Source organism: Schistocerca nitens, chromosome 4 (assembly GCF_023898315.1).
Source record: "Schistocerca nitens isolate TAMUIC-IGC-003100 chromosome 4, iqSchNite1.1, whole genome shotgun sequence".
In the NCBI taxonomy this organism is placed as follows: Eukaryota; Metazoa; Arthropoda; class Insecta; order Orthoptera; family Acrididae; genus Schistocerca; species Schistocerca nitens.
The window spans coordinates 486378080-486404630 of record NC_064617.1 but is presented as its reverse complement, the minus strand read 5'-3'; the positions used below and the strand labels follow the sequence as shown (position 1 = coordinate 486404630).

General features: G+C 43.4%; 1 protein-coding gene across 5 annotated transcripts in view; it reads left to right on the top strand.

Annotated features, from left to right (window-relative positions):
• LOC126251898 (CYFIP-related Rac1 interactor B) overlaps positions 1–26551 on the top strand; it is a 389840-nt gene that overhangs the window by 253830 nt on the left and 109459 nt on the right. For 2 of the 5 annotated variants that reach the window (XM_049952613.1, XM_049952616.1), the window contains exon 3: positions 23263–23357. The exons of the other annotated variants lie outside the window; for them this stretch is intronic. The gene's annotated coding sequence lies outside the window, so the exon portion shown is untranslated. The remainder of the gene's footprint in view (positions 1–23262; positions 23358–26551) is intronic. 5 annotated transcript variants of the gene reach the window in all.

Sequence of the window (26551 nt, the reverse complement as noted above, 5' to 3'; positions counted from 1 at the left end):
TTAGAAATAATTAAACTCAACTAACCTAAGGACATCACACACATCCATGCCCGAGGCAGGATTCGAACCTGCAACCGTAGCGGACGCGCGGTTCCAGACTGAAGCGCCTAGAACCGCTCGGTCACACAGGCCGGCTCGTAATAACATTAATAAATAATTCTTGATCGTTGTCGCCGCATTACAACGTTGCAACTGTTGAAATTGAAGGTAATTTATAATGAATTAGTTGCAACCAGTTGCTTTTATACGCTTTTATTTTTTCAGGCGGACATTCCAAGATACCAAGCAATCCGTCTCCAGAAGTTTACATTTATTGACATGTCGTGAACAGTGTTTCTTTGCTACATCTGCATCTATATGGCTACTCTGCAATCCACACTTAGGTGCGTGGCAGAGGATTCCTCGAACTACCTTCAGACTATTTCTCTACCGTTCTATCCTTTAATAGCGCGTGGGAAAAATGAACTCATAAGTCTTTCTTCATTATGGATCATTTGTTTCTGTGTAGGATAGTTTCCGTAAAGTCGTTTGAGAAAGATTGCAGGGCGTGCGCGTCGATTCAGTCATCGCCGACTGGCCGAAAGGTGGCCGTCCACTGTTGGGCTCCCCTTCTCAACAAACTAAAGAACTCGCCCAGAATTTTGGAAGAAAACTGCTGACTGCTCATCGTCCACCATATCCTGCGCGGACTTCCACTGAGTTCCCTCTGCAGTCTCCAGAAACCTGTAATAGGAACTGTGGAACAGACTGTGGTGTTGACTGCCCCGAATCTACACTACTGGCCATTAAAATTGCTACACCAAGAATGTATGCAAATGATAAACGGATATTCATTGGACAAATATATTATACTAGAACTGACATGTGATTACATTTTCACGCAATTTGGGTGCATACATCCCGAGAAATCAGTACCCAGAACAACGACCTCTGGCCGTAATAACGGCCTTGATACTCCTGGGCATTGAGTCAAACAGAGCTTGGATGGCGTGTACAGGTACAGCTGCCCATGCAGCTTCAACACGATACCACAGTTCATCAAAAGTAGTGACTGGAGTATTGTGACGAGCCAGTTGCTTGCCACCATTGACCAGACGTTTTCAATTAGTGAGAGATCTGGAGAACATGCTGGCCAGGGCAGCAGTCGAACATTTTCTGTATCCAGAAAGGCCCGTACAGGACCTGCAACATGCGGTCGTGCATTATCCTGCTGAAATTTAGGGTTTCGCAGGGATCGAATGAAGGGTGGAGCCACGGGTCGTAAGACATCTGAAATGTAACGTCCACTGTTCAATGTGCCGTCAATGCGAACAAGAGGTGACCGAGACGTGTAACCAATGGCACCCCATACCATCACGCCGGTTGATACGCCAGTTTGGCGATGACGATTACACGCTTCCAATGTGCGTTCACCGCGATGTCGCCAAACACGGATGCGACCATCATGATGCTGTAAACAGAACCTGGATTCATCCGAAAAAATGACGTTTTGCCATTCGTGCACCCAGGTTCGTCGTTGAGTACACCATAACAGGCGCTCCTGTCTGTGATGCAGCATCATGGGTAAGCGCAGCCATGGTCACCGAGCTGATAATCCATACTGCTGCAAACGTCGTCGAACTGTTCGTGCAGATGGTTGTTGTCTTGCAAACGTCCCCATCTGTTAACGCAGGGATGGAGACGTGTCTGCACGATCCTTTATAGCCATGCGGATACGATGCCTGTCATCTCGACTGCTAGTGATACGAGGCCGTTGGGATCCAGCACGGCGTTCCGTCTTACCCTCCTGAACCCACCGATTCCATATTCTCCTAACAGTCATTGGATCTCGACCAACGCGAGCAGCAATGTCGCTATACGATAAACCGCAATCGCGATAGGCTACAATCCGACCTTTATCAAAGTCGGAAACGTGATGGTACACATTTCTCCTCCTTACACGAGGCATCACAACAACGTTTCACCAGGCAACGCCGGTCAACTGCTGTTTGTGTATGAGAAATCGTTTGGAAATGTTCCTCATGTTAGCACGTTGAGGTGTCGCCACCGGCGCCTACCTTGTGTGAATGCTCTGAAAAGCTAATCATTTGCTTATCACAGCATCTTCTTCGTGTCGGTTAAATTTCGCGTCTGTAGCACGTCATCTTCGTGGTGTAGGCCGCAGCTCGTGGTCGTGCGGTAGCGTTCTAGCTTCCCACGCCCGGGTTCCCGGGTTCGATTCCCGGCGGGGTCAGGGATTTTCTCTGCCTCGTGATGCCTGGGTGTTGTGTGCTGTCCTTAGGTTAGTTAGGTTTAAGTAGTTCTAAGTTATATGGGACTGATGACCATAGCTGTTAAGTCCCATAGTGCTCAGAACCATTTTCTTCGTGGTGTAGCAATTTTAATGACCAGTAGTATAGTTTCCTCTGCTTTTTGTGGTTCCTGGCGCTGATAACCGCGCAGCTGAGCGCCATACAAACCAAACATCATCATCATCATTTTGTGGTTCCTTGTGAGGTTGCTGGCTTGCAAAGTAGGTAGATGTTTCGCTTCCCACTTCTGGCATATTTGCGGTATTCCTGTGGCTTACGTAGCCGAGGATTCCTTCTACGTCATCTTTTACTGAACCGCGGTTGGCGTACAGAAAATACGCATCGTGCCCAAAATTCTCCTTGAAACTGCGCCGGAGTAATACGAGCAATCACTTTAGACTCAAATGGGGATTTTTTGAAAGACTACATTTAGCTTCACCAGAGGAGTACTTTCAACATATAGCGTGATTCAAAAAGAAAGAACAGATTTCATTTGTTTGTTGCAGACAAATTGTGAAAGATAGTAACACACTGCGGCGAGGAAGAGTCAAAGTTTTATGTACGCACATACACTATACCACACGCTCAACATGTGCACCATGCGTTGCTCGAGAAACATCCAAACACTAGTCTATTTCACTCCACACAAGAATTGACAGCTTCAACAATTCGATTTCCAGCTCTTGAAGAGTAGCCGCCATAGGTGGGGCAAAGACTATCTTCATTATGACGAAATGTAAGGCCTCGTGACCGTGGAGGCCAAAAGCGATGAACAAGATTTTGTTCTCCACCTCTTCCAGTCCGCCGTTGGTTGGTGTTGGTGTTGTTAAGGTGACACCGCACCTCAAAGTGCAAGCGAGGCGGGGCGCCATTATGCTTAAAAAAATAAATCATTAGAATCTTCGTGAAGTTGAGGAAACAACCAGTTCTGTAGCATGTCCAAGGTATGAGATTCCTGTCACAGTTTCCCGATTAAGAAAGAAAGGTCCATGAACTTTGTGGACAGAAACGAACAAAATGCATTGTTTCGGCGAGTCTCTTTCATGTTCGACGACGACGCAAGGATTTTGTGACCCGCAAATTCTTACATTACGGTGGTTTACTTCACGCGAGACATGAAACGTCGATTCGTCCGAGAAGATGTGTCGTTCGAGAAAAGTGCCCTCTGCCAAATCCTGGAGAACTGAAATGCAAAATTCGTACGTTCTGTTATGTTCGCCGGGACGTAATTGCTGCAATAATTGCATCTCTTAAGGTTTCATATGCATGCGTTGTTTCAGAACACGCCACACTGTTGTTTGAGGAATTTGAACATCCTGGTCTCCCCATCTTGTGGACTTCCGAAGGTTCCGTGCGAACGCATCTCGCATACGCTCGACTTTTTCATCAGAAGTGCCTGGGCGACTTGTGCTCCTCCCTTTGCATATGCAACTACCTTCCGTGAATTTTGTATGCCAGCCATAAATCTGCTTGTGCAAAGGCGACCTCTTGCTATATCGAAGGCAGAATGCACGTTACACTTGAACAATGTATTGACTTTGCGCAAATTCTAACAGACAAAATGATTTCTCTCGTGGTACAGTCGCCATGTTGCTACCAACAAACAACAGTGCAGCTTTGTCAAAACTATGAACCTTCCTCTAGCCAGTGGCATGCGCTAAGTGTTTCTATCTTTTATAGTTCTATTATAATAAACAACTGAAATGTGTTGTTTCTTTTTTAATCACCCGGTATTCCTTCCTACCCACAAGATAACTTGAACAAAAGTTCTACTAATATTTTGCTCTTTGTTCCTTTGTTCTCTGGGTGTGTCAACTTTACATAGATGTAACTTCCACTGTACCAGAACGCGACACTTTGGACGGCAAGGGAAAGGCGAGGTGCATTGTAGCGGAAAGAATGCGCTGTGTTACAGTGCACATACAGCTGATGTAGAACACTTGCGGCTGGCGGTGGGTCCTGGGAGGTGTCTCTTACAGCGTGTGGCTGCGGAGGAAGGAACGCGAGATTCTGGAAGAAACGGGAGATACCAGTTCACGCTCCAGATCTCCCAACGAGTCCGATTTCACGCGGCGACAGAGGACAATTTTCGTTGCACAGCACGGTACAGTGTACGCGTGTAATTGATATAGGGAATTAAGGAAGATACAGGTTCAACGTCCGGTTGACGACGAGGTCATTAGAGATCGACCACAAGTTTATATAGGGGAAAAATACGGAACGACTTCGACCATCTCGTTTTGCGAAGGAACCATTGTAGCATTTGCCTTAAACTAAGGAAGGTACGGAAATATACAGTATATGGCAGGACGGGGATTCGACCCGTCGTCCTTCCTTACGCAAGTCTACAGTCTTAGCTATTGCGCTCCTTCGAAAAGAATGTATGTAACTGGGCCAGGTTCCACTGATTTTCTTCATGCTGGAATCTTATACTCATTTAAACTCGAATGATGGCTCTAGACAACTGTCAAAAGTTGAAACCATAAAAATTACCACCAGAACTTCAATGCAGATGTAAACAGAAAACCGGGAAATGGCAGCTAATGTAAAAGCCCTTTCGACAGACGGAAATTAATTTAAAACATCAGGAAATACAATCAACATTTTGTCCAACGACACAAGGTCAACGCCGTAATGAAATCGTCGTCGAGGGGACGACAAAGAAACAAGTGCAGCAGTAAAAAACATGAGGTCTTTGACATCAGTTGCAGTGAGAATCACAGGGGGCAAGCAAAAAGAATTTATTAATCAACGTAACCGTGCACATACACATAAACACACACACGCACACACAAAATAATGTTTTGATTATATAAAGGAGCAATAGGATATCGTAATCAATGAACTATCTTCGCTAGTGTTCAAAAGTGGAGCTTAAAACGGGAAAAGAAGAAGGTGGTAAAGGAAGAAGTGAGCGAGATCATTGTAACTGGCCAATTGATTTCCTTCACACATTGCGCTCCCTGTAATTACGAAGCAATTCAAACACAACGAAGAGTAATGCGATGGATTGCAAACGGTGTCAGACTTGTTTGCAGTTTCGTTGTGAGCAGAGATTGTCTAGAATGAAGTTAGGAGTGCCAAGTCGAACATTTATATGATCTAATCTAAAGTAAAATTAACAAATTTTTATTTTAAAGTTAAAAATTTTTCATGTATATAGTATATAAACTTACACTTACATCTCTTATCTTTCTAAAGCAGTTGGAAAGAATAATAAAGTGTTCCAAGTTAGGATTTGAGTGGGATGTGGGGCACATTTCTAGTCGCGTGAAAGCGCTGCGCCTACCGCAGGAATTTTTCCCACGTCCCTTCGAGGTCGTTAGAGGCAGAGTAGTTGCCCAAAATGGGCTGCGGTGGAGAAGGAAATCAACTGCTGCCTTTATGAAGGAAGCACCACGCCGTTCGCTTGAGCTGATTTAGGGAATCCAGTATGGTCGTGCAGGTACAGGATGCCGATTTATCACAATCACAACCCGTATCTCCTCGTTCTGTGCAGCCTACCGTTGCATCGCTATTATCATTCACACCTTCTTGGACGCCGCACATAGTCTGGTCCTCACAGGTTAGACCTAGCTAAACACTGGCAGTATTTCGTATTTCTTTTACCCAGATACACAAATGCCAAATGGTTTGCCGCAGTGGTAACACCAGTTCCCGTCAGATCACCGAAGTTATGCGCTGTCGAGCTGGGCTAGCACTTGGATGGGTGACATCCGGTCTGCCGACCGCTGTTTTCAAGCGCGGTGCACTCTGCCCTTGTGAGGCAAATGAGGAGCTGCTTGATTGAGAAGTAGCGGCTCCGGTCTCGTAACCTGACATACAGCCGGGAGAGCGGTATGCTGACCACATGTCCCTCCACATCCGCATCCAGTGAGGCCTGTGGACTGAGGATGATACGGCGGCCGGTCGGTACCGTTGGGCCTTCCAAAGCCTGTTCGGAGGAAGTTTTAGTTTTTTAGTTTTAGGCAAACAAATGAAAAATAAGAAAAGCGTCGTAGCACCGATTGCACGATGGAGTTGTGATCGGGAAGAAACGAGGAGAACAAGCGACTGGAACAACGTGCGGATGATTTCCGTTTTCAGGAAGGATCGTCGATCTGATGCACATCATTATGTGCCTAAATCGCCTACATCATTCTTCTGTGGAATTACGGAACATGTTTTATGCTCACGCAGTATGACTATTTTGGAGAAAAGTAACCTCATCTATAAAGATCAATACGAATTCTGTACACAAGAGATCTTGCGAAACTCACCCCGCCCTGTACGTCCTTGAGATCTAGAGTGCCGCAAACAAGGGCTTCCAGCTTGATGCTGTGTTGCTTGAGTTCCGGGAATTCGGGTACTGCTTCCCAGCTTCGTATAGTGAACAAAATAAGAACTTATCGAGTTTCGAAGCAGATTTGTGACTGAATTTAGAACTAGGGTTGCCATCCGTCACGATGTATCAGGATCATCATCGTTATGGACCTTCTTGTTCCGACATCGCGATAAGACCCACTTTTGTTCCGGTTTTGCAAAATACTGTTACGAGCTAGGCTCTGGTACTGCAGTAACGCCATCTGTTAGCGTAATATGTAAATGCGGCCTGAATTAGTTGTACTTGTGTCAACAGTTGTATTTTGACAAGGTCGTCTCACAGATGGCGTTGCATGTTTTGTGTCCTGTATCGACGATGCCAGTACCTTCTAGATCTAGCGCCGTCTTTCGAGGAAATGCCAGACTTTCCTAGTAGCACGGGGCTGGACCTATTTAGGCAGCGCCAAGCGGAGGAATCGGGCAGTTCCCATTTAAATAGCGATCTGATAAGGCAGTTCTTTCTAAACGTAATACGAACAACGAGCGCAAGTTAATAATGTTTGATGTGTTTACTGCGAGTATATAGGGCGTGAAGTGTATACTGACGTGTACTTCGATGACTAAAGCGGTACTGTCGACTGTTTACCGTCTAGTAAACTTATTTTATCATAGCTTACCAAAATGCCAAAGGATGGGAAGAGGAAGTGTAACTTTTCGGACGATTACACAAAAGAGTGGTCTTTTGTCCAGAGAAGATGTGCGGATCAGGAAGCATTGTTTGAGTTTTGTAGCTGTTTCATCTCAGTAACTCACTGAGGTAAGGCAGATGTGGGACATCACATTTCTATGAAGAATCATTCGAACAGATTCGCGGTAGCATCGACATCAAACCTACTTCTGCATTCATGGTTAAAGAAGATACCCAGGAAGAATTGCTCGTTGCTGCTGCAGAACTAACAAGAGCTTATAAAAGTGTCAAGCATCATCAGTCTTTCACTTCTCTTGACTGTACCGTAAAACTGAATGCTGCAATGTATCCTAACTCCAAAGTCGCCGAAAAGCAGTCTACAGCCAGCACCAAAGCTACAACTATTGTTAAAAATATTCTCGCACCAGACTCCGTATCCGAATGCATAAAACAATTCCAGAAGTTTCACTTTACGACACTGGCACGGACGCATCTAACCACAAGGCTGAAAATATAATTATTTAATTGTTCAACACTCTGTTGGCATTGACGGAATCCAACAGAAGCTATTGAAGTTTGATTCATTGAATAACGAAACATCGGAGACAATCGCACAGCTTTGTCTAGACACTTTAAGATAACTGCAAATTCCATTACATAAATTAATCGCTTTTGCGGAGACAGTACCAGTACCAACTTCGGAGGGCGCCATCGAAGTGACAAGCAAAATGTGTTTCACTAAATTAAAGAAGAACTAGGGAAAAAATGTAGAAGGTGGATGCCCTGCCCGTATTCTCCACAACACTACAACAAGCGCCGCTGGAGTCCCAACTGTCAACATTGAAATAATCGTCATGAAAATATTTAATTATTTTTCAATACTCAAGGTGAGGACAGAGAACCTGAAAGAGTTCTACTTATACGTTAATGTCAGTTATCAGAATCTTCTGCTTCATTCAAACGCGAGATTGCTGCCGTCAACGCCCACAGGTGAGAGAATTCTTTAGCTTTGCAGCCCATAATTTTTTTTTTTTTTTTTGACACCGAAGACCGCCACCTGAAATAATTTCGGATTCTTTCAGTTGTCCAATCAGTGAAACTTACTATATGTTTCTGCAGTCAAACTTGGCTCTGTTTGAAACACATAAAAAAAAGTGTGAAGAAGAATAAAGTTTAGATAACTGAAGTAAGAAATATATTAATCGACACCCCTAGATGTCTGAATGAAAGGGAGACTGTCAATTTTATTGGCATGCAAACCAAGATGAATTAGAACAAATTAAATAATGGGAACCCTAACCAAGAAATGGTTTCGAAATTTGAAGAAGAGACAATGGCTTTCTGTAACATAGCATTTGGTTACTTAGAGAAATGGGCTATTCCTTTGAATAAATATCAAGTATTTGATTGAATGACGCTATCTGTAACCCCAGATTTGTTGATGATTGGAAACACTATTATATACCTGACTAAAAATGGTGTGAAGATTTCAGGCGACAATTGTTTTCAGGAGTATATGTATCTGAAGAGCTTTGTAGAAACTACGCGTGACTCGTAAGAATGGAAGTCCAAACACCCCCTGCCGGCCGAAGTGGCCGTGCGGTTAAAGGCGCTGCAGTCTGGAACCGCAAGACCGCTACGGTCGCAGGTTCGAATCCTGCCTCGGGCATGGATGTTTGTGATGTCCTTAGGTTAGTTAGGTTTAACTAGTTCTAAGTTCTAGGGGACTAATGACCTCAGCAGTTGAGTCCCATAGTGCTCAGAGCCATTTGACCCATTTTGAACCAAACACCCCCTGGAAGAAAGGTGGATTTACTTTCGTAAGGAAAGCGAAAATCCTGAACGCAAATACCAATTCCTAAAATTATGAGAGTATTTATTTTTTATATCCGCATACAACGCCTCTGTGGAAAGAGTAATTTCGCTGATGTCAGCCCACTGGACTGATGAACAAAATCGACTGCTCCCAGGCCCTGTGGAATCAGTCTTACAGTACCAGTTTAACTACAAGCTGATTTGCATGGAGTTTTATAAGTACGAAAAATGGAAAAAAGTCTTGCTGAAAAAGGTGAAAAAAATCTGGTGTACCAACTACTTCTGTCGTAACAAATTCCATGTGACTGGGTTCTAAATAAAAAGTCATTATATTAAACAAAAGTTTTACTTCATTTCAATACCCCATCCCAGAGTGTCCCGAAGAATTCCCAGCTAGATATGGCAACCCTATACTATAGCATGGCTGCCAACTACTACAGATTGTCCTTAATTGTTAAGGATTTATCACGGAGTTAACGGGAAATTACTAAAAAATTACAGAAATAGACATTTGGCAGTTCGATTTTTAGACAGTACGCAGTCAACGTGTCTACAAATAATTTCGTCAGTACAGCTTATTAAAGTTGCTTTTGCACTAAGTTCGAAACATGTATTGCAGCATTGTCCGCAACACTGTTCACGGCTGGTACTGGACTACAGAAGTTCCCAAGATGTCCACATGTTGGCAACACACAACCAGTGTTCCACAGCTGTGTCGGTGCAGATGAACGGAACATTGTCCCTGACCTACTACCACCGCTATTTTTGTTTTGTGGTAGCGTTTCACGTTGACTTGACGTGTGCTCCTTTACGAAGCAAAACCTATGGTTTTGTCACTCTCTTAGAGACAAAGGAATGGTTCTGGAATATTCGAAGTCACAGTTATAAAAACATTAAGCAGAAGCATAACTCCCTAATTTTTTTTTAATTTCACTATTACACTATCACACTCGCTTGTTCAGAGAAGCTATAGAAATACAAAAACACGAGAATAGCTCCAACAAGAAAGAAGAAAACCTTAAGGTAAACGGATCCTGGCTTCCCGAGCTGCAGCGAACGACCGTCGCAGGTAGCAAGAGGAGAACCGCATCGGAAATGACAGCGGAGAAGCCCTCGGAAGTTGGCGCGCGCCAGGTACATGTTGTCTGCGGCTGCGACCTCGGCTCCTGTGCATCACCGCCAATGGAAGATGAAACTCTGACAATGCCAGCCACTCGTGCTGGCGAAACATAAGTATTTAAATGCTGTCTTAAAAATTCAAATTTATATATGTAAAAGTAGTAAAAAGCATTTTCCCTGTTTTATAGAAGATATCAAAAACCTCAATGATTATGCTGAAACTTCAGCGAAATACGTCTGAGAAATAAAAATAAAAACCGTATTTTTCTCAAGGCGGACTCTCTCCAACAATAAATGCATTTGGATTAATTTTAATATGAAAATAAAAATAAATATATGATCAGTTGAATATATCGCCTTTATCCAGGGCTGGAAAATTTTTGAAATATATTGCTTAACGACTTAAGTCAGATTTCTGATTTTTAAAATTTTGCAGGGGGCAGAACCTCTTCCATATTTGCCACGTGATTACTCTATGCTATAGTAGGCGAAAAGGTATAGTAAAAGAAAGAAGATTCCTGACAGCTGGCAACACTGCCGCCTGCTTTGAACTGCGAAGGGCAAACGGCTGCAAGAGAAAACAGTAGTCGTCTGTCAGATGCGACAAAACTGAGATGTTGCCACGGACACGTACACAAAATCGCGTTACGTGATTGCTAGCGGTAGGCACGCGAAGCAGCTGCCCAAGCCATCTGCAACTGTCAGTGATGAAGTTTCGCCAACTGTACTACAGCACAAGAATTCAAGACTTTGTTTTCACGGGACGGTATCGACAAACGTAAAGGTAATTTCTGGAGTAACCCAAGGAAGTGTTTACAGTACATGTAAATGATCCAGTGGATAACGTCGTAAGTTGCATGAGGATGTTGGAGGAAGTTTTTGTTTCATGGAGGAAGCTTACGGAGGAAGAGCATGGTGAAACGCAGGAAGTGTTTTACAAAACCTATTTTCGATCGATTCTTGAGTACTGTTGTCACTTTGAGATCGTTTAATAGACAAGAGAGCGTTACGGAAACGCTCAGCTAACTTCAGAGGCTGACGATACAATAGAGGGGCTGTGCATCGCGCGGAGGTTTACTGTTGCTATTCGGAGAACGTGCGTTCCGAAAACAGTTAAGAAATACAATGCAGTGTTCCTTCGGAAATGCTGCTGTGTCGTATTTATTCGCTAACAACAGGCCCTCGATTCTAAATAAATAAGTCCTTCCTGTACGGGAGTATACGTAATGTACGACTGCAGTTTGTTAACCACGGACGACGACATATGGAGTTTGGGTCTGGCCGTGATTCGTGCACGGAGAGCCGAAGCGGTTAAGGCGACCGCTCGTGGAAGACGGGAAATCCGTGTTCGAGTCCCGGTCCGGCACAATTTTTCATTGTCATTCTAATATACAGCAGACAGTGGTTCGTCTACATCTACATCATTACTCTGCTATTCACAATAAAGTGTCTGGCAGAGGGTTCAATGAAACACCTTCAAGCCGTCTCTCTACCGTTCCACTCTCGAACGGCACGCGGGAAAAACGAACACTTAAATTTTTCTGTGCGAGCCCTGATTTCTCTTATTTTATCGTGATGATCATTTCTCCCTATGCAGGTGGGTGGCAACAGAATGTTTTCACAATCGGAGGAGAAAACTGATGATTGAAATTTCATGAGAAGATACCGTCGCAACGAAAAACGTCTTTGTTTTAACGATTGCCACTCCAATTCACGTATCATGTTTGTGACGCTATCTTCCCTATTTCGCGATAATACAAAACGAGCTGCCCTTCTTTGTACTTTTTCGATGTCATCCGTCAGTCCCACCTGATGCGGATCCCACACCTCACAGCAATACTCCAGAACAGGGCGGACAAGCGTGGTGCAAGCAGTCTCTTTAGTAGACCTGTTCCACCTTCTAAGTGTTCTGCAGTCTTTGGTTTGCTATACTCACAATATTATCTATGTGATCGTTCCAATTTAGGTTTATAGTAATTGTAATCCCTAAGTATTTAGCTGAATTTACAGCCTTCACATTTGTGTGACTTATCGCGTAACCGAAATTTAGCTGATTTCTTTTAGTACTCATGTGAATAACTTCACACTTTTCTTTATTCAGGGTCAATTGCCATTTTTCGCACCATACAGATATCTTATCTAAATCATTTTACAAGTCGTTTTCTTTACAAGACGGTAAATGACAGCATCATCTGCAAACAATCTAAGACGGCTACTCAGATTGTCTCCTATGTCGTTAATGTAGATCAGGAACAATAGAGGGCCTATTACACTTACTTGGGGAACGTTGGATATTACTTCTGTTTTACTCGATGACTTTCCGTCTATTACTACGAACTGTGACCTTTCTGACAGAAAATCACGAATCCAGTCGCACAACTGAGGCGATACTCTGTAGGTACGCAGTTTCGTTAGAAAACGCTTGTGAGGAACGGCGTCGAAATCCTTCTGGAAATCTAAAAATATGGAATCAATTTGACATCCCCTGTCGATAGCACTTATTACTTCATGAGTATAAAGAGCTAGTTGTGTTTCACAAGAACGATATTTTCTGAATCGGTGCTGACTATGTGTCAATAAATCGTTTTCTTCGAGATAATTCATAATGTTCGAACACAGTATATGTTCCAAAACCCTACTGCAAATCGACTTTAGTGATATGGCCTGTAATTCAGCGGATTAGTCCTATTTGCCTTTTTGGGTATTGGTGTGACTTGAGCAATTTTCCAGTCTTTAGGTACGGATCTTTCTGTGAGCGAGTGGTTGTATATAACTGCTAAATATGGAGCTATTTTATCAGCATACTCTGAGAGGAATCTGACTGGTATACAATCTGGACCGGAGGCCTTGCCTTTATTAAGTGATTTAAGCTGCTTTGCTACACTGAGGACATCTATGTTTCTCATCTCTCGTAACTGTGAATACATTTACTGTGTTCCGAGTAGAGCCAGGCGACACATTAGTTCCTACGAAACGATCGCGACGTGAAAATCAGAGAAATAAGAACCCATAAGGAGATTTATCAAAAAAAATGGTTCAAATGGCTCTGAGCACTATGGTACTTAACATCTGTGGTCATCAGTCCCCTAGAACTTAGAACTACTTAAATCTAACTAACCTAAGGACATCACACACATCCATGCCCGAGGCAGGATTCGAATCTGCGACCATAGCGATCGCGCTGTTCCAGACTGTAGCGCCAAGAACCGCTCGGCCACTCTGGCCGGCGGAGATTTATCGACAGGCTTTCTCCCCACGCACAATTCCCCACTGAGACAGCAAAATAGGGTAGTAGGTAGTGAGAAGAGAAGCACTTCCCACCATACGCCGTAGAGTGGGCTGCGGGTTGTATACGTTTAAGTGTGGACTGTAGCCGGTGGCAGGAGGAGGAGGGCCCCACGCGTGGTGCAGCAGGCTCGCTAGGCGTGAGCGGTGCAGCGCTGCGGCGCGCCGAGCCGAGGCAGGAAAGGTCACTTAGCGGCAATTAGCACGCCGCACGCCTCAATTACCGGCCGTCGGCAGCCACGGCGGCGGCGGAGGCAGCGGGACCCCCGCGCCTTCCTGCCCCACTGGCCCTTTTATAAGGGCACTCGAGCACCTGCCGCCGCGTTCGTCCCGTAGAGATACAGCCCAGCTGTGTGACCCTCCTGGCCTCTCTCTATCGCCAGCCTACTGAACTCACTGCCCCTTCGCTGATCTTCTTACAAAATGTTTCAGGAAGAAACAAACTTACATTAAAAGGCTCTACCGTCGACCATTCTGACAGAATAATATCTATTTGAAATGGCACTGTGTAGTGATCTGCGCCGACGTATTTTACACAGAGTACGCGAAGGAACTTGCACCCCTTCTTGCAGCGGCGTACCGTAGGTCTTCAGAAGAGCGTAGCGTTCCAAAAGATTTGAAAAGGGCATAGGTCATCCCCGTTTTCAAGAAGGGATATCGAACACATGTGCAAAACTATAGACACATATCCCTAACGTCGATCAGTTGTAGAATTTTGGCATACGTACTATGTTCGAGTATAATGGCTTTTCTGGAGACTAGAAATCTACTCTGTAGGAATCAACATGGGTTTCGAAAAAGACGATCGTGTGAAACCCAGCTCGCGCTATTGGTCCACGAGACTCAGAGGGCCATGGACACGAGTTCCCAGGTAGATGTCGTGTTTCTTGACTTCCGCAAGGCGTTTGATACAGTTCCCCACAGTCGTTTAATGAACAAAGTAAGCGCATATGGACTAGCAGACCAATTGTGCGATAGGATTGAAGAGTTCCTAGATAACAGAACGCAGCATATCATTCTCAATGGAAAAAAGTCTTCCGAAGTAAGAGTGATTTCAGGTGTGCCGCAGGGGAGTGTCGTAGGACCGTTGCTATTCACAATATACATAAATGACCTTGTGGATAACATCGGAAGTTCACTGAGGCATTTCCGGATGATGCTGTGGTATATCGAGAGGTTGTAACAATGGAAAATTCTACTGAAATGTAGGAGGATCTGCAGCGAATTGACGCATGGTGCAGGGAACGGCAACTGAATCTCAATGTAGACAAGTGTAACGTGCTGCGAATACTTAGAAAGAAAGATGCTTTATCATTTAGGTACAACATAGCAGGTCAGCAACTGGAAGCAGTTAATTCCATAAATTATCTGGGAGTAGGCATTAGGAGTGCTTTAAAATGGAAATGCAGTCCGAAAACAAAGGAAGTAGGTTACAGTACACTTGTTCGCACACTGCTTGAATACTGCTCACTAGTGTGGGATCCGTACCAGATAATGTTGATAGAAGAGATAGAGAAGATCCAACGGAGAGCAGCGCGCTTCGTTACAGGATCATTTAGTAATCGCGAAAGCGTTACGGAGATGATAGATAAACTCCAGTGGAAGGCTCTGCAGGAGAGACGCTCAGTAGCTCGGTACGGACTTTTGTTGAAGTTTCGAGAACATACCTTCACCGAGGAGTCAAGCAGTATATTGCTCCCTCCTATGTATATCTCGCGAAGAGACCATGAGGATAAAATCAGAGAGATTAGAGCCCACACACAGGCGTACCGACAATCTTCCTTTCCACGAACAATACGAGACTGGAATAGAAGGGAGAACCGATAGAGGTATTCAAGGTACCCTCCGCCACACCGTCAGGTGGCTTGTGGAGTATGAACGTAGATGTAGACGTAAACGGCATTGTACAGGGTGCCCGATTTATCTCGGCCTCCCCAAACTACTTTTTCTCCAGAAGCAAGATAAGATATGTGTCAAGCAAATATTGTTTAGGTACTAGGGGCCGCGCGGCGTAGCCCCGCGGTCTAGCCCCCTTGCCACGGTTCGCGCGCCTTGCGCCGTCGGAGGTTCGTGTCCTCCATCGGGTATGAGTGTGTGTGCTGCCCTTAGCGTAAGTTAGTTTAAGTTAGATTAAATAGTGTGTAAGCCTAGGGACCGATGACCTCAGCAGTTTGGTCCCATAGGAACTTACCACCACCACCACCAACAACAACATAAACACTAACTACTAGGGAACATTAACCAGCGTTATTACTTTCTTTTAACTTTGTTTGTTACGGATATATGAACAGCTTTACGTCTTTTCTTAAAAAAAATGGTTCAAATGGTTCTGAGCACTATGGGACTTAACATCTGTGGTCATCAGTCCCCTAGAACTTAGAACTATTTAAACCAAACCTAACTAACCTAAGGACATCCCACACATCCAAGCCCGAGGCAGGATTCGAACCTGCGACCGTAGCAGTCGCGCGGTTCCGGACTGCACGCCTAGAACCGCTAGACCAACGCGGCCGGCGTCTTTTCTTAAATAGTGTTGTACCTCCAGAATGAGATTGTCACTGTGCAGTGGAGTGTGCGCTGATATGAAACTTCCTGGCAGATTAAAACTGTGTGCAGGACCGAGACTCGAACACGGGACATTTGCCTTTCGCGGGCAAGTGCTCTACCAACTTCTTCTTCTTTTTTTTTATCTCATTTTGCTCGATATTGGTCGACGAATTTGTTCGTGGCGGACGTCCGATGACAGCGATTCAGGTTCTTCGTTGATCCGTTCACTCAGTCTTTTATTACAGAGGTTAGCTAACCCTGTGACCGTGCACGCTGAGGTACCGTGCCGGCTCCCAACTGAACTACCCAAGCACGACTCACGGCCCGTCCTCACAGCTTCACTTCTGCCCGTATCTCGTCCCCTACCTTCCAAACTTCACAGAAGCTCTCCTGCGAAACTCCTGGAAGAAAGGATATTGCGGAGACATGGCTTAGCACACAGCTTTAATCTGCTAGGAAGTTTCATATCAGCGCACACTCCGCTGCAGTGTGGAAATCTCATTCTGGAAACATCCCCCAGGCTGTGGCGAAGCCATGTCTCCGCAGTATCCTTTCTTTCAGGAGTGCTAGTTCTGCAAGTTTCGCAGGAGAGCTTCTGTGAAGTTTGGAAGGTAGGAGACGAGATACTGGCAGAAGTGAAGCTGTGAGGACGGGCCGTTAGTCGTGCTTGGGAAGCTGAGTTAGTAGAGCACTTGCCCGCGAAAGGCAAAGGTTCCGAGTTCGAGTCTCGGTCCGGCACACAGTTTTAATCTGCCAAGCAGTACTGTACCTCTTTTATTCTGTAATACACTTACTCTCCTCTAGACCTGAAGCGTTAGGACAAGACGAGAGAACTTTCGTCGGGAAAGTGGTTTCTTGTGACTCTGTAGAATTCATCCGCTTGGGTAGCATTATTTCCACATTCAATTACAATAAAAGAAAAATAATTGCGATGAATTTTTTAACCAATGAGTGAATTTACTGTACACATCCTGTCGTTTAAAACTACTGCGGTACTGCAGTACATGTACCAGTACTGTAAATAAGGAAACATTACTGAAGTTACATTAACAGTGTAAGTGTAGACCAGATGTGTCTAGAATTCAAAGAAAAGGTAGAAATTGAGAGATCTATAAAAAATAAATTAACAGACGACAGAGCTGATCCCCCATGGTACGCAAAACAGGTTAGAACACTGTTATAGAAACAACGAAAAAAACATGCAAAATTTAAGTAAACTCAAAACCAAGATCGGCGATCTTTTACAGGCGCTTGAAATTTAGCGCGGACTTCAATGCGAGATGCTTATAACAGTTTCCACAACGAAACGTTGTCTCGAAACCTGGCAGAAAATCCAAAGAGTTTCTGGTTGTATGTGAAGTATGTTAGCGGCAAGAAACAATCAATGCCTTCTATGCGCGATAGCAATGGTGATACTATCGAAGATAGTACTGCCAAAGCAGAGTTACCAAACGTAGCCTTCCGAAATGCCTTCACGAAAGAAGACGAAGTAAATATTCCAGAATTCGAATCGAGAACAGCTGCCAACTTGAGTAACGTAGAAGTAAATATCTTCGGCGTAGTGAAGCAACTTATAATAAAAGCAAGTCTTCTGGTCCAGACTGTATCCCAATTAGGTTCCTTTCGGAGTATGCTGATACATTAGCTCCATACTTAACAATTATATACAACCGTTCGCTCGACGAAAGATCCGTACCCAAAGACTGGAAAGTTGCACAGGTCACACCAATATTCAACAAAGGTAGTAGGAGTAATCCACTAAATTACAGGCCCATATCGTTAACGTCGATATGAAGCAGGATTTGGGAACATATATTGTATTGAAACATTATGAATTACCTCGAAGAAAACTGTCTATTGACACACAGTCAACATTGGTTTAGAAAACATCGTTCCTGTGAAACACAACTACCTCTTTTCTCACACGAAGTGTTGAGTGCTATTGACAAGGGATTTCAAATTGATTCCGTATTTCTAGATTTCCAGAAGGCTTTTGACACTGTACCACACAAGCGGCTTGTAGGGAAATTGCCTGCATATGGAATATCGTCTCAGTTATGAGATTGGATTCGTGATTTCCTGTCAGAGAAGTCACGGTTCACAGTAGTTGACGTAAAGTCATCGAGTAAAACAGAAGTGATTTCTGGCGTTCCCCAAGTAAGTGTTATAGGCCCTTTGCTGTTCCTTATTTATGTCAACCATCTGGGAGACAATCTGAGCAGCCGTCTTCGGCTGTTTGCAGATGACGCTGTCGTTTATCGGCTAGTAAAGTCATCAGAAGGTCAAAAAAATTGCCAAACGATTTAGAAAAGATATCTGTATGGTGCGAAAATTGGGAATTGGCCGTAAATATCGAAAAGTGTGAGGTCATCCACCTGATTGCTAAAAGGAATCCGTTAAACTTCGGTTACACGAAAAGCAGACAAATCTACAGGGCGTTAATTCGACTAAATAACTATGAATTACAATTACGAACAACTTGAGATGAAAGTAACACACAGAAGATGTGGAGACGGCGAAGACTGTGTTTTATTGGCAGAACACGTAGAAGACACAACAGATCTACCAGAGAGACTGCAAATACTACTCTTGTCCGTCCTCTTTTGAACACTGCTGCGCGGTGGGGGATCCTTACTAGAGAGTATCAACGGAGTACACCGTGAAAGTTCAAAGAAGGGCAGCACGTTTTGTAGTATCGAGAAATAGGGGAGAGTGTGTCACGAACATGATACAGGATTTGGGGTGGACATCATTAAAGCGAAGATTGTTCTGGTTGCGGCGGGATCTTCTCATGAAATTTCAATCACCAACTTTCTCCTCCGAATACGAAAATATTTTGTTCACGCTGACCTACGTAGGGAGAAACGATCGTAATAATAAAATAAGGGAAATTACAGCTCGGACGGAAAGATATAAGTGTTTCGTTTTTTCCGCGCGGTATTCGAAAGTGGAACAACAGAGAATTATTGTGTAGATGGTTCCATGAACCCTTTGCCAGGCACTTAAATGTGATTTGCAGAGTAACAATGTAGATGTAGATGCTAACTTACATTCTCCGTAGATGAGTGGCATTTCTACCTTCTCTTCGTCAGTGTACATTGTACTCATACAAACCTCCAGCAAAGACGATTAAGTGAGTAACCGTTGTGTATTTTCCCTATGTTTCCATTTGTTTACCAACAAACCCAACGAGTGGACGTGTTGTGTTACCCCAAGGACCAATACTGTGTGCTAGAACAGCAAAGTCATTCACTTTTGTGTAATGTTTTTAATACCGTCATTTTTATGTGAATGAGACACTGATAGTTTTTTTGATCAGGCCTTGAGAAGAGGAAGTGGTTTACCGAATAAAAAGTATAGGGCGCTATTTAAACAAGACGTACTGCTGTACATAACTTCGGGATGAATAAAGTTACAACAAAAGATTCTGGTTAATGTCCTCTGATAACTAACAATATTTGCTTGATATATTTTTTATTTTGCTTCTGGACAAGAAGTTATTTAGGGTGGTCAAGATAAATGGTATACCCTGCATATACAAGACTAATTGCGTTCTCGCTGTTAACTGTTTAGATAGGCAACAAGGGTGTGTAATCACTGTGACGTAAGTCATCTTCCTGTAGTTTTATGATTGGCTGCTTCTTCCACAGTGGCACTAGAAATACTGTAATTATCAATGGGTGCTACTCTACTATTCAGACTAAGACAGTTCTGGCAGAATTGGAAATTTTAGCTCTCTTGGCTGCGCTGTTGCCATAGTACGACTAATTTGTACGTATCAGAAAGGTGGATGTATGTACACGGTGATCCAACACCGTTAACATTTGAAAATTCAACAGATTAAGTAGTAGAGAGGCAAAAACTGACACGTGCTTGAAATGACAAGACGACTAAAAAAATTGTTCACATGGCTCTAAGCACTATGGGACTTAACATCTGACGTCATCAGTCCCCCAGACTTAGAACTACTTAAACCTAACTAAACTAAGGACATCACATACATCCATGCCCGAGGCAGGATTCGAACCTGCGACCGTAGCAACCGCAAGGTTCCATACTGAAGCGCCTAGAACCGCTCAGCCACAGCGGCCGGCTGACAAGACGACTGTTGAAACCAAAAAAAGAGCACAAAATGACTAACAGATGGCACTTCATAAGATGCATAATGAATAATTAGCATAAAAATTGATTTTTAGCAAAGATGTATGTTCTTTATAATAAATGCTCAACATGTCGACCGTCATTGAGCAACGGTACATGTAGTCGAGGGACAATGTTGTGAACAGCATACCAGTAGGTACGCTGAGAAATTACCGCCGGATGTTGTCTTTAGCGTCCATAATGAGGTCGGACAATTGCAGTAGACTTGTGACTTCAGGTAGCCCTACAATCAATAACCACACGGTTAGACTTCTGGGGACCTGGGAGGCCAAGCATGACGGCAGTGGTGGTTCATCGTGCGATCTTCACCAAGCGACGTGCACAAGAGTTCTTTCACACTGGCAGCAATATGGGGTGCAGCGCCATCCTTCACAATAATCGTATCCTCCAGCAGGTGTCTGTTAGCCACGCTAGGGAAGAGGGGTAACGTATCAGCGTACCTCGCATCCTCATGCTTGAAATGACCAGGCGACTACTGAAACCAAGAAAGAGCACAAAATGGCCAACAGATGGCGCTTTTTACGATACAAAAGGAATAATTAGAATAACTGACGTGTTGATGTCCAGCGCCATCTGTTGGTCGGTTTTTTCACGTGTCATTTCAGGCGTATGTGTCAAGTTTTATTTCTTTACCTACATTATTCCGTGAATTAGTGCATTTGCAAATGTTCATGGAATTTTGGCTCACCCTGTATGTATGTGTGTATGTTCCACATCTCCTGCTAAACCACTGGATCGATTTTCAAACGAACTTGGTACACATATCACTTACTCTGTGCCGAGAACCACGGTGAGGGTAAGAACTACCTACCTCTCAGTGGAGTTGGCGTGGGTGTGAAAAGGTGGTGCACCTCACGACGCGCAGACAGCCAAACTTCAATCATCTAGTATTCGAAAACGAGAGAACTTGGTGACTTGCACCCAACTTTACGCGTAGTTTCACTCTCCCCTACTAACTCACTCTTGTACTTCAAATACGCGGAAGTAAGAAGCTGACAGTTTGCTCCTTTTGGGCCGTTGTAATCTGTAAAAGAAAAGAAACGGAAGAGCAGCGTGTTGTGTAGCGATGTTGTTGTTGTTGTTGTCGTGGTCCTCAGTCCGAAGACTGGTTTGATGCAGCTCTCCATGCTACTTTGTCCTGCGCAAGCCTCTTCATTTCACACACACACACACACACACACACACACACACACACACACACACACACATACACACAGGGAGGGGGAGAGAGAGAGAGAGAGTGTGTGTGAGAGAGAGAGAGAAAGAGAGAGAATTATGAAACAAAAAAGTTGAGCGCTTACTACATTTTCGCTGTTTATGCAGCACAGCTGACACGTCAGACATGACCTTTCAATTTATTACTTCGTCACTACTAACTCTATTTGCTACTCATTTTGCGAACAGAATTTAAATATACCATTCAATGTACTTGCAAAAATATATCATTGTATGACACGTATTTTAGGACGGAGCCAACGAGATACACGTACGGGCCCTGTGGCGTGCGTCTCAGCACGTGAAATCTCGTACAGTTTTACGAGTTACAGCAGTCGTCTCCGGCGGGGAGCAGCTGCATGTTTAAACACACTGACGCTCTCGATAACACATAATAGCGTTAAGCACTTCTACGAGTATCTTTCCCATTGATATACTGATTTCCCGCCTGGTCTCGGACGTACCCGAGCGTTGGCGATGTAGGTCGCGCAAGGCAACTAGACTGACGTCACAAGTTATTTGTGGGGACCGCATTTCCCGTTTCCCTGTTCTGGAATTATGACGTCATAAACGCTGAGATGCGTGAAAAACTGCCGCAACGTTCATGAAGTTTTAATTTAGTAATTTTTTACTACTAACTCGCAACACATTTTAGAAACAGTTGCCACATATACGAGTAGCACTGGATGTACCGACAGAATTATGTCATTACACTATACATAATTCAGGAGATAAGTCGCCATAGACGTAGAGCTGCATGAAAACGAAATTGCAGTACGAAATTCGCTAGTGATTCAGATGAAATCTATGCACAAATATGTGTGAAACATGTAAAATATATGTGACACGAGCGTATGCAGGCGAAGCCACGGGTAAAAATCTGCTCCTGAACTCCTGGATCGATTTCAACCAAAATTGGTACGCATATTTCTTACTAACAGCAAAGAAATACTGTGGGGGTAAGATCCTGCAATCTCCTATTAGGGTGGCGGTGACATGTTGTACTTCAAATACGCCGAAGTAAGAAGCTGACAGTTTGCTCCTTTTGGATCGTTGTAATCTGTAAATCAAAAGAAACGGAAGAGCAGCGTGTAGTGTAGCGTTGTTGTTGATGATGTTGTTGTTGTCTTCTGTCCGAAGACTGGTTTGATGCAGCTCTCCATGCTACTTTGTCCTGCGCAAGCCTCTTAGTTTCCAAATAACTACTGCAACCTACTGTACTTCCTTCTGGAATCTGCTTACTGTATTCGTCTCTTGGTCTCACCTCTACGATTTTTACCCGCCACACTTCCCTCCAACACTAAATTCGTGATCCCTTGATGTCTCAGAATGTGTCCTGTCAACCGATCCCTTCTTCTAGTCCGGCTGTGCCAAAAAAATTTTTTCTTAATAATTCTATTTAGTACCTCCTCATTTTTTACGTGATCTTCAGCATTCTTCTGTAGCACCACATTTCAAAAGCTTCTGTTCTGTTTTTGTCTAAATTGTTTATCGTCTACGTTTCCTTTCCATGCATGACTCACTCATGACAAAAGACTGGTTAATGCAACGAAAATATCTTGTCCTTATATTAAGTTATTCTATGAGTTGAAGATATTGGTATTATTATTTTAGGATCTACAGATTTTTAACCTCCTGTCATTGTAGCACCATTGATTAAAAAGCAGGATGCAATCATGAGAAACCCCTGAACCCACACGAAAGACCGTAAGCAACATTGTGATTTCTTGCTAGCTGAATGGGTTACGAAACCTCAAATAAGCATATACGAGGTGTAGTTATCAAGTTTTAATTACCCCCTTGAAAAAAGTTACATAATTGATTGTTGTTTCTTTGCAGGTACGTGTCTGCGCTCCTGCACCGGTTCAACATCGTGCCTCGAACTTTGGATAAATCAAGCCGCCATCTTCACGACGTACTAAATTCTTCATTGTGTGAGTAGCTCCCTGCCTCCTTTAGTTGAGGATTACACCTCTCCTTTTTTACGATGACTTTTTGATTTATTAATAACATTTAATTACCGGTGGATGAAGTTCAGAAAGATACGATTACTAATTTATTTATTCCTTTGTCGATAGCAGTCATGAAATCAGAATAATTGAACCAGGACACGAGGTTCTAATAACACCCGGCGTTCAGAAATGATTCATTCCAGGACTGCATTGCCAACACTAGCGCTGATGTTAAGTATTCTTCGCGTACGCGGCCGAACACGCATTGCGGCATCTCTTCGACATCTCTTAACGACTACGGCCGACTCCTACTCCCGTCCTGCACTGCTCGCACAAAAACGAGTCACCGACTTTGATTGTCGTGACCAGAGAGGATTAACTACGCGAGGCCACAGATATTTATTCTCCTAACGATCAAGCTGCAGCGACGGTGATCTCACAATTGTACACTGTCTTCAAGTCGTCTTCTTTATTGTTGCCTTTATCCTGTACCTACACGGGGTCAGCATGTTAACCATCGCATGTGGCATTTGGGATGCTTTTCCTGTCGCCACCCCTTTATCCCCTGGTATGGATCTACATCTACATGGATACTCTGCGAATCACATTTAAGTGCCTGGCAGAGGGATCATCGAACCACCTTCACAATTCTCTATTATTCCAATCTAGTATAGCTCGCGGAAAGAACGAACACCTATATCCTTACGTACGAGATCTGATTTCCCTTATTTTATCATGGTGATCGTTTCTCCCTATGTAGGTCGGTGTCAACAAAATATTTTCACATTCTGAGGAGAAAGTTGGCGGTTGGAATTTCGTGAGAACATTCCGTCGCAGCGAAAAACGCCTTTCTTTTAATGACATCCAGCCCAAATCCTGTATGATTTCTGTGACACTCTCTCCCGTATTTCGCGATAATACAGAACGTGCTGCCCTTCTCCGTCAGTCCTATCTGGGAAGGATCCCACATCGCACAGCAGTATTCTAAGAGAGGACCGACAAGCGTAGTTTAGGCAGTCTCCTTAGTAGATCTGTTACATTTTCTACGTGTCTTCCTAATAAAACGCAGTCTTTGGTTAGCCATCCCCACAACATTTTCTATGTGTTCCTTCCAATTTAAGTTGTTCGTAATAGTGTGCGAACGTTTTCTAAATGCGTGACAATCGTGTAACTGAGGCGATACGTGGGTACCAGCCCGGTATTCATCTAGTCGGATGCGGGAAATGGCCTAAAAGCAACACATCGACCCTCGTCATTAATCTGGCGGGCGGATTCGATTAAGGGCTGGAGCACCTGTCCGAATCCTGGAAGCAGCGTGCTAACACCCACGCCTACCTTTTTTTCCCAAATATTCCTGTCGTTCTTTCGCTAGCCCCTCAAGCTATATACTTCAACTTCTTTTTTTCTTTTTCGTTATTATATATAAATATAAATAAATTAAATAAAATTTCTCCATGTCCAAAATGGAAAATAAGATCCAGACGAGTGCACACTTTCTTCGTGTAAAGCGGCGTAGTGCGTGACCGATTTTTAAAGTTTGTTGGCTTTGAAGGTGTTTACGAGATGGCCACACACCTGTCGTATTACCCTGTCACCATTCTGTTAACCTCGCTAACTTGCCACCAAGGTTTTGGTTGGCAAGTTCATTAGTAGAATACTACAGAAATGCAATCCGTATGCAAAAGAGATTACTTTCAAAACACTCGTCCCACCTAACCAGGCTATCGCTCAGATGTGTGGGAACGATACGAAATAGGGCTGCCAGTAGATATTGAGTGTATACAGTGAACGGCAGCATCAGTGGTCTCAGATTATACGGACACTTGCCACTGTAAACATTTTTTGTTCTGATAATAAATGTTTCATCATCAGCAGCAATGTATGATGTTTCTATCTTTCTGTGAACTGCAACGTGTTACCAGAAATACTCCTTAAATTAGTGTTTGTTCAGTATGTTTTGCCAAAACGCAAATGGCGGACTCAGATTATAATCCATCTGCGACACGCAACATACACATACACAGAGAGAGAGAGAGAGAGAGAGAGAGAGATTTGTTGGACTCTGCATAAGTGTTACGGAGATTCTGAAGAAACTGTCAGACGCTTGAAGATAGAGGTCAGCTTTCGCGGGAAAATTTACTTGCAAGTTTGAGCTACCATTTTCAAATGATGGTACTAGGAATATACTACAACCACATTAGTATCGCTCCCGTAGGGATCGCGAGCACAACATTAGTTAGAGCACACTCGGAGACGTTTAAACCGTCATTCCTTCCATCCACCAAAGCGGAATAGAACGGGAAGAAGCTGTAGTAACTAGTACAATGGGATATACCCTTTGCCATGCACTTCACAGTGATATGGAGAATATAATGTAGATCACATAAAAAGTAGATAGTTCTCTCGTGTGTGTGTGTGTGTGTCGTAGATGGCTTGTAATCTGGGTCCGCCATTTGCGTTTTGGCAATACGTAATGAACAAACACTAATTTAAGGAGTATTTCTGGTAACACACAGATAGAAAGATCACACATTGCTGGTGCTGATGAAACGTTTATTACCAGAACAAACAATTTTTACAGTGGCAAGTGTCCATAAAACAGCACCGGGATTGCAGGAGAGAGGGATGCACTTCTCAGATAATGGAAGAGTGACTACACAGAAATGTGAGCTATACTTGGCCTTTGTTCAGGTTACAGTAAACTATGGTTGAAACTTTTAACTGTAGTGGCTATAACTGTGTTCCCCTATTATAGAATTCCCCTTGTCGTTATAGACGTTTAAGTAAAAATCATCATACTACTGCCAATACCTTTGAATTACAGTATTCTCTTTTTATCTTGTATTATTGGATTATTCTTTATTTCGTCTTTCAGAAATTTCCAATGAAGTTATAACATTTTTTTACAAATATCTCATCGATTAATTGGCTTCTTAAAATGTTGTACTATTGGAGTATTCTTTATTTCGTCTTTCAGAAATTGCCAAGGAAATTTTACCTTTTTTTTTTTTTTTTTTTTTTTTTTTTTTTTTTTTTTTTTTTTTTACAAATATCTCATCGATTAATTGCCGGTTAAAATGTGGATCACAAACGTTCCATTTCGCAACATCATACCTCTTTTTTCTGTCGTCTTTCAAAATGATTTGCTTTTTTCAATATTTTTTTTCTAATTTCTT